Source organism: Onychostruthus taczanowskii, unplaced genomic scaffold, assembly GCF_017590055.1.
Source record: "Onychostruthus taczanowskii isolate IOZ18803 unplaced genomic scaffold, ASM1759005v1 scaffold22, whole genome shotgun sequence".
Classification (NCBI taxonomy): Eukaryota; Metazoa; Chordata; class Aves; order Passeriformes; family Passeridae; genus Onychostruthus; species Onychostruthus taczanowskii.
In genome coordinates, this window is record NW_024499462.1 from 12,922,437 (window position 1) to 12,943,910 (window position 21,474).

At 39.1% G+C, this 21,474-nt stretch overlaps 1 protein-coding gene across 4 annotated transcripts in view; it reads left to right on the forward strand.

The window, feature by feature from the left end:
- The window catches only part of SORBS1 (sorbin and SH3 domain containing 1), a 160,628-nt gene that overhangs the window by 36,504 nt on the left and 102,650 nt on the right, over positions 1 to 21,474 (forward strand). For all 4 annotated transcript variants that reach the window (XM_041404752.1, XM_041404740.1, XM_041404749.1 and 1 more), the window contains exon 2: positions 2,843 to 2,911. The gene's annotated coding sequence lies outside the window, so the exon portion shown is untranslated. The remainder of the gene's footprint in view (positions 1 to 2,842; positions 2,912 to 21,474) is intronic.

The following is a 21,474-nucleotide window of genomic DNA, read 5'->3' on the forward strand; positions in this document are numbered from 1 at the left end:
ATAAAGTTCTAGTGATTATTCCAGGGCTCTCACCATGTCTTATCCAGCTTTGTCAGATACGTTCTCTTTGCCAGGTCTTCTACCTGGTTTATGCTTGAATACTTAACAAGTATCATCTGTACTTAACAGAAGTATCATCTGGGAGGTTGAACAGTACACGAGGGAGAAGTGAAAAGCTCACAGTGAACAGTAATTAGAAAGTACAGCAAAGGATGATTTGATAGTTATGAATGAGATTTCTTCATGAGATGCAGGAAGATTGCCCAGAATATCTCCTACCTCCAGCAACTCCCAGTACTGCATCATCTTTAGTGATGGTATTTACAATATGTATTTTTGCTGCTTTAACCTAGATATCCAAACATTTCACATACCGAAGTAATTTAGAAAATCTGCTTGAGCCCCACTTTGCATACTCCTTAATTTAAAAGTTAATAATTTGGATACTGTACTCTCATCTTGCTCAAGCTGTTTGGAAGCTGCATGATTGCCACCTAACCAAAAAGTCCTTTCTGCACTTGCCAGAAAGGAAATCTCTGCATATTTTGCCCTCACCAGATCCTTTTGCGGGGAATGGGTGGCATCCTGGATACTATTTCTTCCAACTGTAAATCAATTTAAAAGCAGAATTTCATTTTGCTGTTGCTGCCTTTCCAGCTGTTTGGAATGTAGTTGCAATGTGTGTCTGATCTTCAGGCATATCCGTAGGAAGCATGTGTTACTGATTAAACTTAATTGGACTTTCAAAAAATTTCTCCTTCATTGCTGACCAATGGAAAGAACATTCCTTTGCCACTCTGAATTAACATTTGATGAGAATGGTTCATGTCAGAGTTACTTATCTATTTCTGCTATTCATAATAATGCTTGCTCCAATATACTTAGCCTTTTGGCTGTTTTGTGGTGCATGGAAAATCCATTATTTCCTTTGAGCAATTCCTGCTGGAATTGGTATATGTGTCTTGCTTTACTGTTTTGGGCCTTTGATTCTAAATTCTAGCAAAAACCATCCAGGACTTTATTTTTTGTAGAGGTATGTATTTTTTTGTCCTGTTTTGTTTCTATTTCCAGAGCCATTTATTTGCGTGGCTGAGGGTAAGGCATGACTTGAGTTTAAAAGCTTTTGTGCAGGAAACAATCTGCCACATTATAGGCAACCTATAGTCAGCATTTGCCCCTCATAAATTAATATGGGCTGGGGGGGAAACTATATTTTCCATAACAGCACTGTCATTAGAGCATAAGATAGACATTGGATAGGTCTGATCTGGAGTAAGTATAGGACAGAAATGGAAAATACAGCTCTACCACTGGTAGTGTGCCTCTCTTTCTTTTTGTTATTAGAGTTTCTTTACAGGGAGGCCAGCACATAGAACAGGGTTACTCTTCCCACTTTACTGACAGTAAGTGAGAAATTAAGAACTGAGTGCCACAGGAAGACAGAGAGCCAGGCTAGGCATGCAGGCAAAATTTGTGCTGGTGAAAGGGCCTTGAGGGTGTCAGTGGTACCACGTGATACCTGCTTGGCATCCCCAGTGGTGTCATGGCATGGCTGTGGGTTACACTATCCAAAGTGATAGGGTTTATCTATTGGCTCTTGAGGAAAACAAGGATCAGAAAATGAGGACACAGAGTGAAGAGGGGTGAATTGTCTCTAGCCCCAGTCCTTACTTCCGTGTGCCAGGAAACTGCGAGGCATGTTGCTTTCTGAGAGGGAGGAAGAGATAGGAAAGTTGAAGGGCATTTTACTCCCCATAGCAACATTGTGAGAGGGAGGGAAAAATTCTTCACTGACTGACCAATAAGAACATATTAACATGTGCATAAGTATTGTGATTGAAAAAAGGACCAGTAGGTTAGAAAATCTTAGAATTCTGGAGTGGTTTGGTTGTAAGGGACCTTGAAGATCAGCTGGTTCTGAGCCCCTCACCATGGGCAGGGATACCTTCCACTGGAGCAGTGGCACACTCAGTGTATCTGTACATATAGGTACCCACAGGCTGTGTCCTTGGCAAGTGCTTAAGAAGGCACCTGACTAAATAGTAAAGACCAAAGTTCTGAGGCAGATTTCTTTGCATATGAGAACTTTTGTACTAGTCCTGCCTCTCACATAACTGAATTATACACAACATAGTAAAAGTAATATTAGAACATTCTTATACATCAATCAAGCTGTCATTTTTTGTAGCAAGCTAGGAGAATTTAGGTATTTGCAGACTTCTATGGTATTTTTAGAAGGTTTAGAACACTCTTGAAAAAATTCAAATATAATGAGTAGAAGTTACTCTGCAGAGGTTGCATGCAGAGTGTTTTCATATGTCTCTATTTTAACCTGTTATGGAAACTGGTACGTTCTTGACACCAAGTGAGTCTGTGTAGGATGTATTAGATCAAAACATATTCCTGTCTCCAAATGCTAACAGCAGCACATTCAGTTCTCTGGATTTCAGCAGCTAAAGCAGGTGTTGCAGAATTTTGGCACTGTTTCTCTTTACAGAGTGATAAACACAAATGATGTTGCCTTGGGTTTCATATAGACAAGGAGGATCTTGTCTTATAAAAGCCAATTCATAGACAAATGGTGACTCTTAGCTTTAAGAGGCTTGGCTAATAAGGCTGGTTGAACTGAGACCATTTTACTGTTTTGTTTGTTTGGGGTTTTTTTGTGTGTGGTGGTTTTTTTTTTTTTCTTTTTTTTTTTCTTTTTTTTGTTTTTGATGGGGTTTTTTTTTTTTTTTTTTTTTTTTTTTTTTTTTTTTTTTTTTTTTTTTTTTTTTTTTTTAACAGCTGCATTAGATTATTGTATTCTATAACACTTACTGGGTTTTTTTTTCTTTTCTAGGAGGAGTCCAGAACATACCTGTAGAGCTGCAGCTTCTCTTTCTCTGAGATCTGCCAAAGATATGTAAATGTATGTTATGCACTGTTATTCTCCTCTGTGTTCGTCTAAATGGCACTATGGAAATTTTCAGAAAAGTGGCATCCAAATCTATTGGCGGGGGATTAATACTTCCTTGATTTTTGAATGCAGTATTTCAAGGTCTTCTCCACAATTCAAAGGTCTTCTCCAGAGAGTTGCATTGAATCTGAACTAAGTTTGAGAATTCAGGTTAATGCATACAACAGTGATCATCCTGTTTGTACACTGTTGCAAGTGGTGTTCAAGTTTAGGCTGCCTGATAATAGATGATAGGTGTTTCAGAGGCTGAAGAACAAGAACAGGGCTATTTAATAGTAGGTGAACTCTGGTTTCAAAGTGTCTGTTAATTAATTATTCTCCACCTCCTGAGCAAAAAACATGGCATAAAGGAGGCACTGTCTCCTTCCCTTGCCAAGTCTGGGAGTCTTCCTCACTCTCTGTAAGAATGTCTGGATTTCTAGTTTGGCACTGAGTCAAGACTGTACTGTTCCTCCTCAGCAGCTTGGTACCTGAAGGAGTTTTACCAGGAGAACTGCCTGACATAAAGTGGTTTTAGCAAATGTGTAAAGTTTTGACCTAAAAATAGGATAATATGGTAAATAAGAACCTGATGTTCAAAAGTTCAAAGCTGTCTTTGCTGTCTAGTTGGTTGTATAACTTGGAAGAATTGAAATAGCTTTTGTGGTGATAATTATTAACATATGATTGCAAAGTTAAGAGTAAAGAATAGTGTTTTTCTATAAATGTCACTTTAAAATCCCACAATACAGCGTGATATTTATTTTTTTATTTTTTGAACAAATGTAAAGAACCATGTAGCCTAATAATTAATATATATAAAAATGCAAAATTCCTGAGTAAAATTCTAATTTGTAATAAACTGTACATGTCAGTTTGACAGTGCTTGCCTAGTAACAAAAAACAATGTATGATGAGGAACAGTGGGACTCTTTGGGGTTTAGTTGTATTTTTGGGTTTTTTTCTTCCTTTTGAACAGAGAGTGGGAAGTGGTTCCTTTGAACTATTGTGCCACATAAGCTTTGACTGCAATTTTTATTCCTCTCTGTACCTTCTGAGTATACACCACCCTCTTGTAGCTGAAGCTGGTGGTGGCCTGGGTTCTCAATGAGCCATAGGCAGGGAAGGTGCAGGTTCTCTCTTTCAGTGGTACAGGAAATATGAACATTTTCTAGCTCTGTAGTTGCAATGCCAGATATTCCCTGACCCTGTGTGAACTCACCAATGCTTTTCTGCCTCAATAGACCCCTCTTTTCAGTGTGGAAGAAAGAACTGAGAATTAATTTCTGCTAAGTTTTCCCAAGTAATTCTCAGCCACCCATGGGTTTTCCTGGAAGACTGGTATACAATAGGCCTTTGTCTCCAAATGGATTTATTTATTATTTTTGAATCAACTGCCTAACTTGACCCCAATTTTAAAGGCCTTCTTAGTCCCCAAGGCTTACCAGTTCATCCTTGAAACAAACCTTTTGAAGACATGACTCTTCTGTGAATACACAAGGCATCATAATTCAGTTCATACCAGATTGAATGCAAATTAGTCAAATCATATCTGAGTCCGAACTGGTTACACTTTAAAGGAACCAGAGACAAAGCAAAACATTTATGAAAGCAGTTTTATGTTTTCTACAGACATACATTGTTGTGAATTAGGTCTGGATTCCTTGACAAAACTAATTCACAGGTGGAGGGTACACTTTCAGCAACAGGTTCACCGTTCCTACAAGCTGTAAGCTCCAAATTGACCATGTAAGATTAATTGCTCATTTTTCTATTCATTGATTATTTATTGGGTACTTGAAATTCTGTTCTTTAGAGACACTATACAGATCTCAACAAACAGATCTCCATCTTCTCTTTGTTTCAAATTCGTTTGCATTAAGCACAAAGGCATTGTACCACTTGTCCAGCTCATGATGCAACAGTTAATATTATTTGAAAATAATGTTCCTCAAACAATGAGGGCTTCACCAAAAGATTTACATTATCTTGTTAAAATCCTCTCACATGTAAGCTCTGATATTTGATGAGCTGAAAAATTCATGAAAATTATTACGTCTTTAGGAGAAGTGTTCCTGACACCAGTTACAGCAGGTAGAGAGCTGGGGACAGGTTTTGGTGCAAGTGCTTAACATTTGCAACTGGGTGGGAATTTCTTTAAGGAGTTCATCTTTCAGTCATATAGGGGCAGATTTTCTAAAATGTTTCTGTTCTGATCTTTCTGAAAGTCTCTGTCCCTAAGTCATTTGCAACAAGCAGTCTTTCTCCTCCCTGCCCCTTCCTTTAGATCTGTGATAGTCATCACTTGATGAATCATGCACACCTTTCCTCCCAACGAGATCATCATTTGCACCAAATCTGAACTCTGAAAATTGTGTTGGTTACAGGAAAATAGATGTTGACTAGTACTGAAATCTTGTCATGAGACAAGATTTTTTGTCTTATGCTCATAATCTTGAGCATGAGACAAAATATAGTTATTAGGTCATCAGTTCTACTGCCATGCTGATGTAGCTGTGGCCCTGCAATGTATTTTTGTACTGCTCAGTCCAGTCTCCTTTTAAAGACTGAAGTGGTGACATATGTTTTATGCCACAGAACAATCTGTATAAAGTCCAACAGATTTCACTGCTACAGGATTTTTTACTAATAGAGTTGTCTGTTGCTTGGACTTGCTTCTACCAGATTTAGCTATTTTTCTTTCCTATCGCACATGCACACTGCCGCTTGAGAAAACCTCAGTTCATCTCTTGGTCAAATTGTCTTTCAAGGCTAAGACATCAAGAGTACTATTATTGAAACCACATTAAAATTAACAGGAAAGAGAACCTGATCCTGGGATGCAGTGTTGAAAGTGGATGCCTGGAAGGGCACCACCCAGCACTCCTCTTTTCAGAGCCCCTACAAACACACCACAGTGGTGATTCTTTATATCCTTGGATTATCCTTGCCCTGGCAACAGGGCACAAATTGTAAAGATTATGGGATAAGACTTGTCATCACTAGTCTCACCATTAGGAACAACCTGATATAGAAGCAATAAACCCCAAAGTTTTCCTTTCACACAAATTGTGGAAATTTGTGGTGTGGTTTGTTTGTCTCCATGAGTTTTAGCATGAGACTCATGACACATAGGCCTGACACTCCTACTGTCCTTGTTGCATTTTCTCTGTTAGCATCACTATTCATTGGCCCTGAGGCCAAGACATCATTCATTCCCTGTTTGCTTGAGCAGTTACTGCTTGTGTGGTGTGCTTGTGCTGATGAGTCACTCAGCTCCTGTTTGGTGCCTGAAGTAAAAACTGTGCATCTGATCTGCCACTGGGGTTTCTATTTCACAGTTAATTCTACACAGGGCATGATACAGTCAAGCCCACAGGAAAATCATGCCAAGACCAGTGTGAAAAGAGGACAAGACCATTCTATTCTCTTCAGCCAACATTAAGGAGAGAGCAAAGATATGAAAGATTGGTTTAAAATGTGACCTTGGAGGTCTGGAGATAGATAACATAGAGGAGATAAGGTACAGTGGCTGTAGCTGAACCTCACAGCCATAGTGCAACACTTGGCCTTCAAGCTCTGTCCTGTTTCAAATATGGAAAGAGTAGATAAGGCCATTTCTGGTACTATGATGGTTTGTTAGACTGCTTCAGCTGAGGGACCCTTTACCTTTGAAACTGCAGTGTCACCAAAAAACTGCATTTTGTTTTATTCCAGAAGCTTCTGACAGTCAGCAAGGATTGTATCCAAACAGTCCACTGAGTATTAGCACACAGCTTGTTCCAGCAAATGCATTAGTACCCATTAAACATTTACACAGCAGCATAAAGTTAGACAAGGATTCACAAACATAAATAAGACCTGTTCTTTGCACTGTAGAGTCACCAGTCTCAATCCTGCCTAGATGATAACGTAGAGAACGGCTGCTCATAGGAGGAAGGGTGAGAAATATTTGAAGGAAAAGTGATTTCTGAGACGGTGGTGACTGGAGAAAGGGATTTACAGATCTAGGAACTAACATATCGGAAGGTGTAAAAAGAGTGAAAATGGGAAATGAAGCAAGATAATGAGTTTAGGAGGTAATAAAGAATGGAAATGAAGTTGTTAACTGTGAGATAAGATTGAATATGAAATGGCCAGGAATGAATTGGAGGATTTTCTCTTGCCACTTTTTAACATTCAAGTGGTGTGTTCAGTATGCAGATCTGATAGAAAGTGTCTTGCAGGTATTGAGGATGGGACAAAATATAATAAAGTCTTTGTCTCTGAAAGCATATGTATAGTTTCTTTGGTTTGTCCTGATCAAAATGCAAATGTTCTTTATTATCTTTTGGTCTTTGGAACTCTACACTTTTTTTTTTCCTTCTCTTGCTCCACCTGGGAAGCTTATTTTGTTTGGTGCTTCCAGAACCAAATTTCTTTTCCCTAGGTTAATACTGAATTCTTGAGACTTTTCACAGTTTTTCCTTTTCATTTTTAACAGCAGTATCAAGGAATTGAAAACCAAAGAGTGGTACAGATATTCTTATCTGTTGCTTGAAATGTGTTCTATATGGGAGCTATAGGAAACAGTACGTAATGAGCTTCCAGCCAAATGGAATCTGAATAAATCTCTAAGTCGAGTGAACTGTATAGGAAGAGAGAAATAGTGATGTTATAACATAAGCAGGCATTGAGCAGGCATTGGGCAGAGGTGCCTAGAGCACTAGATAACCCAAAAGAAACCCAAACCAAAACAAACAAAAAAAAAAACACAAAAAAAACCCAAGAAACCACAAAACCCAACAAGTAACAAAAAGACTCACCCACCCTCAAAACCCCTCCTTTCTGCTCTTTAAAACCAAAACAGTCCAAATGGAAATGTACATGAAGCAGTGAGATAGTTGGTACTGAGAAAGAATTACCATCACTTGCTACTTTCCTCCGTGCTATCTGTTGGCAGTATTGGGAGCAGCAGGATTCCCCAGCAATTTCCACACAGCCAGGTTCATCATTAAAATGCATACAGTCTTGACCATCTTAGTGGGCCTAGCGAAAGACTCTGAGTATACAACCTTTAAAAATATATAGCATTAGTGTAAACTTTTGCCTGTTTATGAAATATCAAAAAGTGAAGTGACACAGCTCAAGTCCTGGAGAAGAGACTCTGGGTAATGCAGAAAATGAAATGCAGCACTTTGCCTAAGGCTTTTCAGTGCCTACGCACCCATTTTGTTCCTGCAAGAAATCTGCATGTGGCATTTGGAAAGCAAAATTTTTCTTCACCCAGTGCTACACTTAATATTCTCAGACTATTACACTTCTTTTTGCTCTCCCTCACCCCCACAGTAATTTTTAATATACAGATATCAGAGGAGTACTAAACATTTGGCTAAATGCAATAGCTTTTATTGGAGCCCTTGTGGTATGTGGGAAATCACATGCTGGAGAGCTACTTTCCCAGAGACAGCAAATTCAGGAGTAATGCTGTCAGAAAAGGGATGTTCTGCCACCAGCTTTTGTTCTCTGGCACAGTTGCCAGTGAAGCGAGGGGGCTGCTCACACTCTGCCCTGTCCCCTCTTGCCAGCTCAAGGCCATTGGTGAGGGACAAGTGCCTCGGCTGCAGGGCACACAGAAACAGCACAGCCACCAGCTTCTCTCTGCTCCTGTCTGAGACTAGAGCCAGGAAAGAATGAAACCCCTGTTGACAAGTATTTTGTGAACTGTCTGTGGTTTAGACAAAATCTGCCTGACTTTAGTTTCTAGTTTCAGGTTTGTAGGTGCTCGGGATCTGCTGGTCTCTCTCTTGGCAGCTTTGGCACTGTGTGCTCGGATGCTCACCCACTCCTTGTGGCCCACCAGCCTATGGAATGTGTTTACTGCTCCTTTGGTACACTGATGACCGTGTTCAGGACTTGAGCTAAAGTGAGTAGGCCTGCTCAGAGAAACATAACATTGCTCAGGAGGGGATAGAAATGCTGCACCCATCCCTTCCCTGCAAAACCTGAAGTGACTGGAAGTGTAGTACCTTAAAATGGGTGTTACAGTGCTGGTCCAGCTGGAGTTCATTGATTTAGGTCTGATCTACAGTTAACATTAGCTTGTGAAACTGGCTTGAATTGGGCTGATATTGAAACCAGTTTTTGAGAGATGAAGCAGAGTGGTGGTAATTTGTATAAATGTCTATTGCCACTGCAGGCACTGGTGCCAAGGAAAGACAGATGGAGAGTGGAAAATGTCACAGAGAAGGGGGATGGGACCTGTGCAGTACCTATAAACTTAAGGTTTGTACTGTAAATAAACCTTCAGTGGCAGCTAATAAACAGAAGGATGCTTAGAAGGAAAAGTGGCAAATGATACAGATACTAATTGTGCTTTACAAAATATTTCCAAGAAATAAAATTTAATCCAGAAAGAATGCCAAAAAAATACCAAAGCCAACGCTGATCATCTGAATGTGAAATGGAAACTAAAGGCAGTGCCAAGGTTAAGGCTTATTTTGTCTCCTGCCCACGTATTATCATGGAAGAAAAAGCAGAGACTTGTTTTTTGCCTGCTACAGAACCAAGCTGGACAAGTTGATTAAGGGATACTTTAGGATTGGATCTGAAGGGTCAAGGAGATAGATTGTTACTTGCCTTGGAAGAGGTGGGGGTGGGGAAAAAAATAGAGAGTGAAACATGTGGAAGACATCTGGTCCAAGGAGGCATTTTAGAGTTAACTTAGGCAGGAGGGAAGGAGGAGCGGCTGTGCAGTGTGCAGGGACCACCAGGGCTGCGGTGATAAACAGGAGAGAAAAAGAGGCAGAGCTAGGCTAAGGCTTCAGCCAAATCAAAGAATTAGGCAGAGGGAGGACCCAGACTGCAACTTTGTGACGAAGGGACCCCTCCTAGATGAAAGTGTAAATTTGGAGTGTCTGGGTAGGTGGTAAACATACAGAACGTCTTATCAGAAATTGTGCGTCCTTCATGGAGGGGGAGCTATCACCCTGCAATCAGGAGGAAAATTATCTGCCTGGAGAACATTAAGCCAACCAAAGAGGAAGAGTGCTAGATTAGGGCTTTGAGACCTTCCTCTCATCCTTGGGAGTTAATTCAGATCTTTGTTTCTTTCTCTTTAGAAGGGCCAAGTGCATTGCTCTGGAAGTAAAAGCTTATTTGTTCCCAGATACCTGGTTTCTTGAAACTGAATTGTTCTCTTGGCTTTTACTTTGTTGCACTGAACTGTAAAAGATCTTTTAGGTTCGTCTGTGGATCTGTGGTTTCAGGACTGGTGAAAACAGATCCAAGTCCTGGCTGCTACTGAAAGAATATGGCCCTATCCCAACTTCATCCTTTGTGTTGGTTCTAGTGTTGATGTGACATGATCAGGTGAGCTGAGAATGAATCCAGCTGAAAACTTACCCAGCAAAGAAAAAATGGAGCCTCACAGACATTGGGAAGCTACTATGTGCCTTTGCCAAACAGGAGGAATACCCAGCTGCAGCTTTCCTGGAATTGCTGATTGTTTTTTTGTATGTGACCCTGAGGCTTCTGGTACTGATAAAAGCTTTTGCTTTATGTAAATCAGTGATCTGATAATATGTGGAATCTCCCAGGTCCTATTTTTCTGGAAAGTAAATTTTACCCCCACATACTTGCTGCAATTATGCTGTCCTTGTTTCTCTCGTTGTCTGACTTCATATCCTTTACATGGTGCTCATGGGAGATTGATCCAAAGCTCATTGAAAGCAGTAACATGATACATGTTACTGATAGCAGACTTTGGATCAGAAATAAATCCATTCATTATGCCTCGTGGTTGTACTGTTTATACTCCACAGCTCAGTTTCTATACCCCATGGTGTGTCATTAAAGACAAAATAAAATTCCTCCTATACAGCCCACTGCCTCTGTTACCCTTGAATTTATTGGTAGCTCTTCCTATACTTAGAGGACCCCTAGAAGAGCTCTAATGCCTGTTTTCCTTTTTTTTTTTTTTGGATGATGGCATCTGAAAGTGCTTGTACAATAATTATACTGAATTCCAGTACGGCTCTTTCCGTGGTTGTGCTACACCGCCATTACCATAATGAGACACAAGAAATTGCAATTGTGGGATAGCTTCCCTGCAAGTTGAAAAGAACTGTCCACAGATGGCCGGTTATTATACTGGATTTTGGTTGGGACTAATGTCTTTTTCCAGCCTAGGTGGGCTAGAGAAAGAAAACCAGCTAAACTTTCCGTGAACCACATTAAAAGAAAGTTTCGCTTCCCTGTTGAGAAGAGCCACTCCCAAAGCAGAGTGCTTTCAGGGTGGGTGGGGAAGGGAGCCGGAAGGGAGAGGCTTCACAATCCAGTGAACAGATTGAGACTGTTGAGGTTCTGCTCAGCATCTGAGATGCTTGATCACGTTGCCTCAGCTGGCCAGTTTTCCAAGTTAGGTCAATCTCAGTTTGGTTCCATAAAGTGTGTGCATTTTTTTAATGGATTCTGAGAAATGTGAACCTTCTTTGTTCAGGGAAGTTATTAAAATATCCCGTGGAACTTCAGATTAAGTCTTGCAGTTTGTGGTGACCTCAGTCAAAATGAACCTTATCTTCCATGGTCATGTAAAGTGCAGCGCACAGACAACTTGCTGCTCTCTGTTGAGGAAGTGATTGTTTCTTTAAATGGTAATGCTGCTGAGGAACATGTTAGTATGTGTTAGGCTGGAAGTGGGAATTGAGAGCTTATCCAAAAGTATTGCACTTCAAATCTAGGGTTGTGTCAGATTTCTCAGGCCCATTGATTAGCCTGCAGGTGCTAGTTAAAGGGCAGTAGCCCTTTACCACTTTTTAGGGATTTGTGATGAGAGACCAGTCAGGATAGATGTTGTTCACTGACAGTTTTTGGTGATCTTTTTCTCTGTGGAAATATAAAGCTGTTTTTCAAGACAGAGTGTAGAAATGGATTGAAAAAGTAAAATATGGCAGAATATGGGAAAGATCCCATGGACACCCTGATTATGTCACAGAAACATTGGTCTGAAGCCAAAGTTAATAATCTTACTTAAATTAATAATTACAGGTATTAATAAAATCACTGTGAATTTTCCAGAGGTAATAGCATCACTAGTAATACAGTGCATGCCATTCCAGAACCAAAAGTCTAACCAAATGTTGTGGTGCATTTGGTCATCTAGTCCATTTATAGTGCAACACCCCTCTCACTCTCAGTATTGAATTTGAATAATTGTGTATGTTTCCAGAAAGAAACAATTGGTGATGTGAATTGTATAACAAAATGTGGCAAAAGAAGATCCTCTGTTTTAATATCAGGAATAATTGCATTATGTTTCCAGAATGAGACAGAAAGTTTTCACTTCTCAGCTTTAAAATCCCTTCCTTTCCTTGAAAAGTTGTTCTCCTTTCTTCTGTTTCCTCTTTCTTGATCTAGATAGCTTTCTTCTCCTTTCCTTTTCATCTCTTTGGTCCACCCAATAAAAAGAGGGTAAAGAGAACAGAGAACTGGGAGAAATTCACTGGTATCCCAAACTTGATTTATTACTTAAAAAAAATGTGTATTTTTAAAATAAGACAAGATGAAAACTCTGAGGAGCTGCACAGAAAATCTTGTTGGATTGCAGTTTCTGCAAAAAATTATTACGCTGTTTCAGCTCATAATACAGGTGTAACTCTCAGCAATTGGGCCTGCTGAAGGTTATCCATTTGCACCTTCAAACACAACAGCAACTTTCCAGATCTGTAAAAACACTTGTGTTTCAAGTCTTTGTGTTAAAGTACTTCTTCAGAGGAAAATGGTATTTATTGAATGACCATTTTCCTCTCTAACATCTTAGGGACTTCCTATCCAGCTATTGAATTATCAGAAGTCTGATTATTTTAGGGGATTTTAATAAAGTTGCTTTATGAAGAAAAATGCATGTGCATACAGAATCATCCCAGAATATGTCCCATGGGTATTGATCTCTCATTCATCTACTGAACAGAATGTATGATTGCCCCTTGGCTGTTGTTTTGATAACCAACATTCCACTGAGTTGCACCTACTGCACTTAATTCCATCAGTCATTTCCTTAATATCTTCGTATATAAGAGTGTAGTTGCAGCTAAAGGAAGATAATAAGATTTGCTCTAAGCCCCTCTGGATTCCGCTTGATTTACTATGCAACTTTTAATTAAAAGAGGGAAAGAAGGGGTGAGGAAGAGAGATCTCATCAGTTTTAGTCAAGTTGTGAATTAAGGATGATAAGACTGCATCTAGGAAATTGTAATTGTCCCAAAGTTACTTTTAATTCTGTTGGTTCTCTAGTAGTAGGTACATAACAGAGTGAAAAGGAGAAATGATGGACCTGTCAGGAATAGGAGACTCAGATTCAAATCTTCCTGCCACAAAAGGATCAAAGCTCAGGACCTGAAGATTATTGATTAAGGTCTGTGCAGGAGGAAGGAAAGCATCTGTTCTAGCATTCTTGTTCTGTCATGCTCTGCTCTGCCGAGGAGGGGATGGCACTCACTCTTCAGGTTGGGTGAAGTGAGAGACGGGATAGGAGTAAGAAGTGAACCCTTCTTTACATTTGTGTCTCCACCATTTTTCAACCTGTTAGCACTGGATTTTTTCCAAAAGGCTGTTTCAGTATGGTGTGAAGCCTTACACAGGAAATGTGCGTTTTTCCAAGTAGACCAAAAAGTCTGTGATTTGTTTCTGGTGAGCACACATCTTGTACAAACATAAAGGTCTTGATCAGCCCAGGTTTTAGAAAACAGCTTCCTCTTTGTGAAACTCTTCTTCAGCTTAAAGGATGTATCTGTCAATGATGGCATGAGAACTTTTTTGAACATGAAGACAAATCCTGACCAAGAGAGCAGGATCAGACAATAACCTGGACTACTAAACAAGAATAACTGAAAATGGGCAGCGTCTGTATTTTATGAAGTGGACAGAAAGCAGTAAATATTTATCTGTCCTTTCCTTCCCTTTGAAATAAACACTTAAGACTCTGCTGTCATTCAGATAATCTGTTTCTATACTAACCCCTCTCTTTAAGGGAGACATCTATTTCCTACTACAACCATATAGAGGCCCTGAACTAAAATATTTTGCATACCTTTGCAGGCCTCCAGGAAACATTAAACACACTGAGACAGACAAAAAGCTCTGAAGCCCCTGTTTAAAATTAGGAGCAGAGAAGGGAAACAGGGTTTTTGTCTGATTTTCTCAGACCAGATATGAAAAAACATCTCAAGTAAATTTATTTATTTTGCATAAAAGTATCTTGTTTCTCAGTATTAATTCAGACAAGCCATTATACCAGCAAGGCCAGTGGGCATTTAACCTTTTACCACACAATGGCCACTCTGGAGTTTTTATTTTTAAAATATATCTCTTGCTTTTCAAAAAGCAAGCAACAAAACAAAAGCCTTCATTGCACAATCTATTTACTAGTTGCTGTTCTAAGAACAGCCAGCTTGCCTTACACCAAAAAATGCTATTTGATAATATATAAAAAGCACATATGTATTTCAAATAGGTTTGCTGCAGTAAGGTTTCACTATCAGCATGCTTTAGTTTTTGCAAGTGTAGGCAAAGAGAGAGCAGAAAATAGGAGTAATAGCTGCTCAAATCATTGTGGAAAAGCTCCTGTTAGTAAATAGCTTTGCCCATGGAAGTAGATAGTGGAGTAGGTATATTGGAGTGAACAGGGAACAGTCACAAGTGCAGAAGTTTGAAAGGGTGCTGCCCTTTAGAAGTAGAAAGTCACTTCAGGATGACTTTTAAGGATAGTACCTGTCTTCTGAATTGTGGGCACCAGCCAAAATTTCCAAAGAGTTGTGCTACTCTGGGCCTTGATGTGCATAGTTAATTCCCCATCTGTGAGATGGACCTAATAATACAGACAATTTCTCATTAAGGAGTGTTGTGAAAACCAGACAAATGGGAGTATGAGAATGGGCACAGCTGTGGTTCAAAGATCCTTCTAATGTTGACTGCTGCTCTGGCAGTGGTCAGTGTCACTGGTTTAGGGGAAGGATTAATGCAGAGGGAAAATTCAAACTGTTACCATACCTGAGATATCCACACCTTCTAGTAACTTGTGGTTGATAGCTTCCAAAGCCAAAAGTTCTAGGATTAGAACTGTTCTTTCATTTTTTTTGAGTTTCATTTTTTGAGTATGCTCACAGAGTGAACTTCCAAAAGATCATGAGCAACAAACTCTGCAATTGTTCTATGAATGATGTGAAAAATAACTTCCTTTTGTTTGTTTTAAAACTTCTACCTAAATATTAAGTTCAGTGTCCCTTAGTTCTTGTTACCAGAAGGAATGGGCTGCCATTCCCAGATTAGCATTTCTGGTGCATTTCATGATTTAATAGAACACTCTCTCATCTCACTTGTGCCAACTCTTTCTCAGACTGAAGAATCCTTATTTATCCAGTGTCTCCCAGTAAAGCACTTGAGGAGCTTTCATTGTTCTTACTTCCTTCCTCTGTTCTTTATCTAGTTTTAATTTTGAGGTGCTAATCTGTAGGAGACAAGCTATCAATTCTAAATGTGGCTGTCAGTGAGCTTGTATTTGTTGTTTGCCTGGGACATCTTGGTGGGAAGTTATTTGAGATTAATATTACGTTGTGTGAAGACTGAAGTGTTACAAAGCCCACGTGTACTTGTACTAGAGCTTGCATGGTGGAGAGGGAGATCTGTTAGGGATCTATTTTCCTGTAGTGAGATGTAATGATTTTGAAAACGGAGAGCTGACAATCCACTGTTATTTTTATTATTAAGTGGAGCTAGAATCACTTTCTTAATGAGCAATGCCAGATGAAGAATGAAGTTCAAAAGAAAAATTATTTTTCTCACTGAGACTCCAGAATGAAATGAGTTTACACCTAAGAAAGTTAACAAAAAATTGCTTGGACATCCTCTTCCTTTCTACAGCAGCTGTTTCTACTCTGTATTTTAATGAGTGGGCTGAACTAAAGTCTTTGGGGAAGGGCTTTCCCCTCCCTCCCCCCTTTTTGGTATCCCTATGTAAAAGGCTGCACTAAAGTATCACGCTCTGTGCTTCTGTTGAATGAGTAAATGCCTATGGCTGGACGCTCCAAGGGAAAGACTACATCATGTTCCCAGCTAGTCAAGCTCCTTAATGCAATATTTAAAAAACTTTCCTGGATATTCCACTGATGTGATTTTGGCTGCAAGAAGTAAGTATTTAAAACTGCAGGAGGTTTAGGACCTTTCAAATCTCATATAAATGTTCTGCTATAAATAGCCTGTGGAGTATCTGCTGGTTTTGGGGGTAGATTTTGTTTCAATCACTTAATTTCATATTTCCTGTTAACTGTTTGTGTATGTTCTGAATGATTTTTAATTTCCTAAAGTTGCATGCTGAGGTTCTTGGAGGAAAGTAACTCAGATAGTGCTGGATATGAAGTGTAGTGGAAAGTATTGATTCCCTTTTGCTGTTTAACAAAATGAGACTGACTTATCACTACAGACGTTATTTCGAAACTACTTTTGAGTCCCCTACTTCTTGATTCATCTCTGCCAGCTGAATGACTTAATTTTTTTTCTTCCTGGTTGTGTAGTTTTATTCAGAGTCCAATCAGTCCCTCTTATGTGTGCTGAGAACATCTGCTTTGCAAGCTTCTGTGTGCTGTCATAGCAATACAATAATTTTTTTGTCTATATGATTTCTCATACGAAGCTGAACTGAGAAAATGGTGAAAGCAACGGCACTTTTTTTTTTTTTCCCTTCTGTGCTAGATTATGTTCACTGAACTCAGCAAATAGCAGAATTCCCTCTGGAGTACTGGGAAACAGCCCAAACTCACTACAGTTGCGTTTTGCTCGACTGTTCTTGTAGTAGGCTTTTCCTTTTTTTTCCTCTCTTTCTCTTTTATGGTCTGCTGAAATTCTTTCTGTTGTAACTGCATTCCTGATCAATTCCATTCTCAGATAGGCATCTCTTGCCTGTTAAATTTCCCCAAATGAATATCCTGAAATAAGAGATGCCATGCATAAACTGCAAATTTAAGTTGAGATTTTTTTTAACTTAAACTGGAAGTAAGATGGGCTCATTTTTAAGCCTGCTTAATGATTTAATTAATTTGTGTCTTAAATTATTGTCTTAATTTAACAGAAAGTCAAGGATGACCTTAAGCCTTTGAAACTTAAGTTAGGGTTTGATTCTAGATTTCTTAGTTGCAGCTGGAACAATTTAGGGCCAGACTCAAACTTGATGATTTGACTCAATAATTAGTAGCACATTGCAAACATTTTGAATGAGACCTAGGGTCAGGTCTTTCTTCATTATTCTGGCATGAATATGGGAGAAGTTATTTAATTTCAAAAGTTTGAGTGTCTGTGAGTATCCAGGTGCTTGGACTTTAAGACAAGCATTGTGGTTGATGTCAGGACAGGTTCTTCATTCTCGTTTTCCAATTTTATTCTGCTCCAGTAATCACCTGCATCTCTCCTTGCAATATTCACCTCACCTGCGATTGGCACGACAGCATGGACACAAGTAGCCTATGTTGTGGAGAGAGCACAGCAACTGCTCTTGGGTGCCAGAGTTCTTCCACATACGCTGGTTTAAGAAATTAAAACTGCAGTTAATCTGGATTTCATTCTGGCATAGCTCCAGGTTATGAATAGCTCCTCTGTTCTAGTTGGTAAAACCAAGATTAAATTAAGCAGAGAGAGGTTATAGTAGATTCAGGATTATTTAAAAACCACCTTGGTTTAGGCAGATTTGGGTGATAGCTGAAGATAGTAACCCTGTCTCTTTCTCATGATTGACTTAAACTTTAATGCTTCCTTTAGGTATTCATCCTCTTGCTTAGTAATTTATGGTCATTCTGAAAGGCTGGAGCTACATTATATATTGTTGTGCATAAAAGGCTCCCTGCTGCTGCTCCCAAGTGGAGTCCCACTCTGTAGCATCCCTAAGTGCTTTCCCAGTTCTCCCATCAGTGACTGAGATGGCTGCTAATGGTCTGAGCTCAGGAGGCTGAGCAGCCCTGAACACCATGACTCAGGTTTCTGTTAAGTTTTTCCAGAATATTTTCTTGACATTTAAATGACAAAGTTTGTTATTCTGCAACTTCCTAAGGCATACAGTTCAACAGAGGCAGTTATTTAGAGGAAGAGCCAAAACCCAGAGTGTGGCTAATAGCTTTTAAAGCACCTTGTAGAGAGCTTACTGCCTGCTCTGCAGGAGAGATTTCCATTGAGATTCCTTTGAGGTAACTGAATGGTCTCCCTTATGTAAAATATCCTCTCTATATGGCCATCATATGATGATTTACTGTCTTGCACACCTATGGTCTGTGGCCAACAAGTGGGAGAAATAACTGCATGGAGGCATAACTGTGCACAGCAGCCTTGTCCAGCCTTCCTTGTGGCAGCTGAAAATGAGCTTTGGCAGTGCACTGAGGCTCTCTAAGGGAAGCAAGTTTAATATCTGACACTGTGTGATCTCTAGCATTTTATTTCATCTGTCTTCATTAAATTTCCCTGCCTGTGAATGATAGGCAATAATGATGCTTTATTTGTCAGTATAGTTTGATAAGGTGTCTAGTTTTATAACACCTAGCACATTAGGGATAGGATTTGACTGGACCTGTAGGTAATGCTGTGATAAAAAGTATTGCACTATGAAAATCTTTCAGGTAACTGCTTTATCTTTATTTATCCATATAAAAGCATATGCTGAATTAAAGAACTGCTAAAACGTTTATTAGAGAATAGTCATACCTGTCACACAGAGCATGTCTCTTCTCTTCAATCAATACACAGAAATGAGAGATTTGTCTTTTTGATTGTAATTTCTGGTAATATCTAAAGGAGGGAAGCATAGATTTATATAGTGATGTCCCTTACTATGCACACTGTAGTAATGTTTAGCACATGATTATGTGTTAATATAACTTTTAAAATTATTTTTAGATTTAATGAAAACCTGTTAGCTCTGTATGTGGTAGGTTCTCCGGGACCAAGAACACAACTCAGGCTGTCCTGCTTTATAAGAAATCCCAACCAACCCTGACTTGATCCGTTTTTTGAATTCCCACAGTTGTACATTGTGAGCTATCAAAACTTCTAGGACCCACTTAATTTTCACAGAGAATAAACTCTGAAGTCTAGAGGGGTTTTTTTTGTCTCTATCTCCTAATTTTGCCAGATTATGAGAAGCTTTTGGCACTCAAATCTTTGCTAATCTGTTTTGCAGCTTGCTCTCAGACACCTCTTCAATTTTCATCCTCACTCAGTGCCCTTATATGTTCTATGTGACAAAATAGTATAAGATTTATAGACAGTATTACTTGAATATTATTTTCTACGTGATGTAAGAGTGATACTTTAAAATTTCAGGAAATTAATGAATTTGTTGAAGTATAGAATGCATAGAAAGTCTGTCATTCATGAAGTAAAGGTATAGGTGCATTTTTCTTTCAATATATACAGTATTCTTATTCTTCCCAAATTATTCATGTCACAAAGTCAGAACGGCTTGGGTAGGAGTGAAGATGGCGTTCTTAGAAGTACAGGAATCATTAATCATGCTGTCAGAAGTCAAATGGCAGTGGGAATCACTTAGGACCTATATTTTTCTGTGTTACAATTCCTAAATTATTTTGTGATTGGACAGACAAAGGCACACTTTCTGTGTGGGATCTGTATGGCTGCAGGTAGTGGCATAGATCAGATTCCATTATGAGGACTTAGATTTACAGCAATAGAACTGAGACCTGGACTAACAGCATTTGAAATTGATTATTCTAGGTTGATATAGCAGAAAGTCTCTGCTCTTGAGTCATGATTCTGTGGTGAAATTGATATAAATATTGTCTGGAATATTCTAGGAGAGTATGAAAAATAAATGTCAAAATCTGGTTGGTTTCAGATGGAGAGACTGAGTACTTAATACAATGATAGAAGTTCAGAGCTTTTATAGGGTATTGGTTAAGTTCTTAAGCATTTGACAAGGAGACTGGCAGTTTTTGTTCTGTATTTTAATTGAGAAAATGAGATGCTGCTTTCTAGTGCAGTGATTGCAGAAGGCTGGGAGTAAAGTTTAGATTTCCTGAATTCCCGTTCCTTAATGAGCTCTGTGAGAGTCCCCGTGAATTATCTTCAGGGAAGAGATATCCCACTAAATTGTGATTACTTAGCAACTCTTTGAATTGGAACATCCTAAAAGGTTTGAAAGGGAGCATCATCAGAAAATCTGTTTTTCTAAAGGCAGGTGTGGTAGTCTTCTAAAATATGGAGGAAGGGGTGATTTCATTAATTCTCTTTGCACCTTACAGTATTACCAGGGGCAGGATGTTGTCCATGGTAAATTCCACATGCTTCTGGGTAATGTCTTATCATTGTATAAGCTTCTATACAATATTTCCTGTGTCCTGGATATTTTCTTAATGTTGAGTTGGATTTTTGTTTCTTTCTTTAATGCCTGTTTCTTATAGGGAAGAGGAAGATAGCTGTAGTGTTCTCCCCATAAATCATGTGCTGTGAGAGGAGATGTGTTAGTGGTTTTCTTGTGATCAGCAACTCTTAAAAATGGCAGAACATCACTGTTTCTTGCACACTAATGTGTTGTAAATAAGAAATTGTCCAAGAATAACCATAGTTTTTGGCAGTTATGAGCTTGGCAGAAAGCTTGTCTGCAGATAACACACAGCAATACTACTTTAAGTGTTGGGGTGTAGGGTTCTTTTGTGTTTGTGTAGCTGTTTGTTTGTTTTGTTGTTTTAAATAAGATAAAATATTTTCTGCAGGTTTTGATGTGCTAATCTGCATTCAAACAGTTTTGGGGGCACATTGTGTGTAGTTAAATTTATAGATTTGTCCAAAACCTCAGATTATGACCTCCTACACAGAAATGGGAGCACATCTATCACATTTCCAGTAGCAAGGGGAAGCATGCTGTCTCAGAGCCATTTAAAATGCTTTTATTTCATATTTGCCAAGTTCTTCTATTCTCTGTAGGATTTAATGGCTCAGACCTCTGGAAACTCTTCCATACATGGTTAAAGTGTAACCACTGATGGTGCCGGGGGAGGAAGGGGGAGGATGGAGGGAACAACCTACTGAGTTGATAGAGTTTTAAACAAACTTGGGTGGTTTTGTTGAGACAGAGTTTCAGCCCCAAGTCATACATATATATTCACATGCAGGGCATTTCTCAGTCATAATCATGCTGGAAGCTAGAGAAATTAAGTAGAGTGCATGCAGTGGGTTGGTATCCAGCAAAAGTAGATAGCCTTAATGCTCCCTCCGTTCAGACCCATCTTCTTAGCCAGGATCCTTTCTGGAATCCTGTTTCTACAGGATTCCTTCAGCCTTTCTACCTTTGTCCATCTTTTACACACATTATTGAAATAACTTGGTTAATATTACCATCTTTTAATGGTGGGAATGCTTTGCATATCTATCTTGTTCTCTACTTAAAGTAACTTGTCATGGACAGCACTTACTTCTGAGCAGCTTGCTAATAGGTCATCAGCATTGAATCAAATGTTGTACACCATTTCTATTTTAAAAATTTCCTTTAAAATATTTTAAAGACT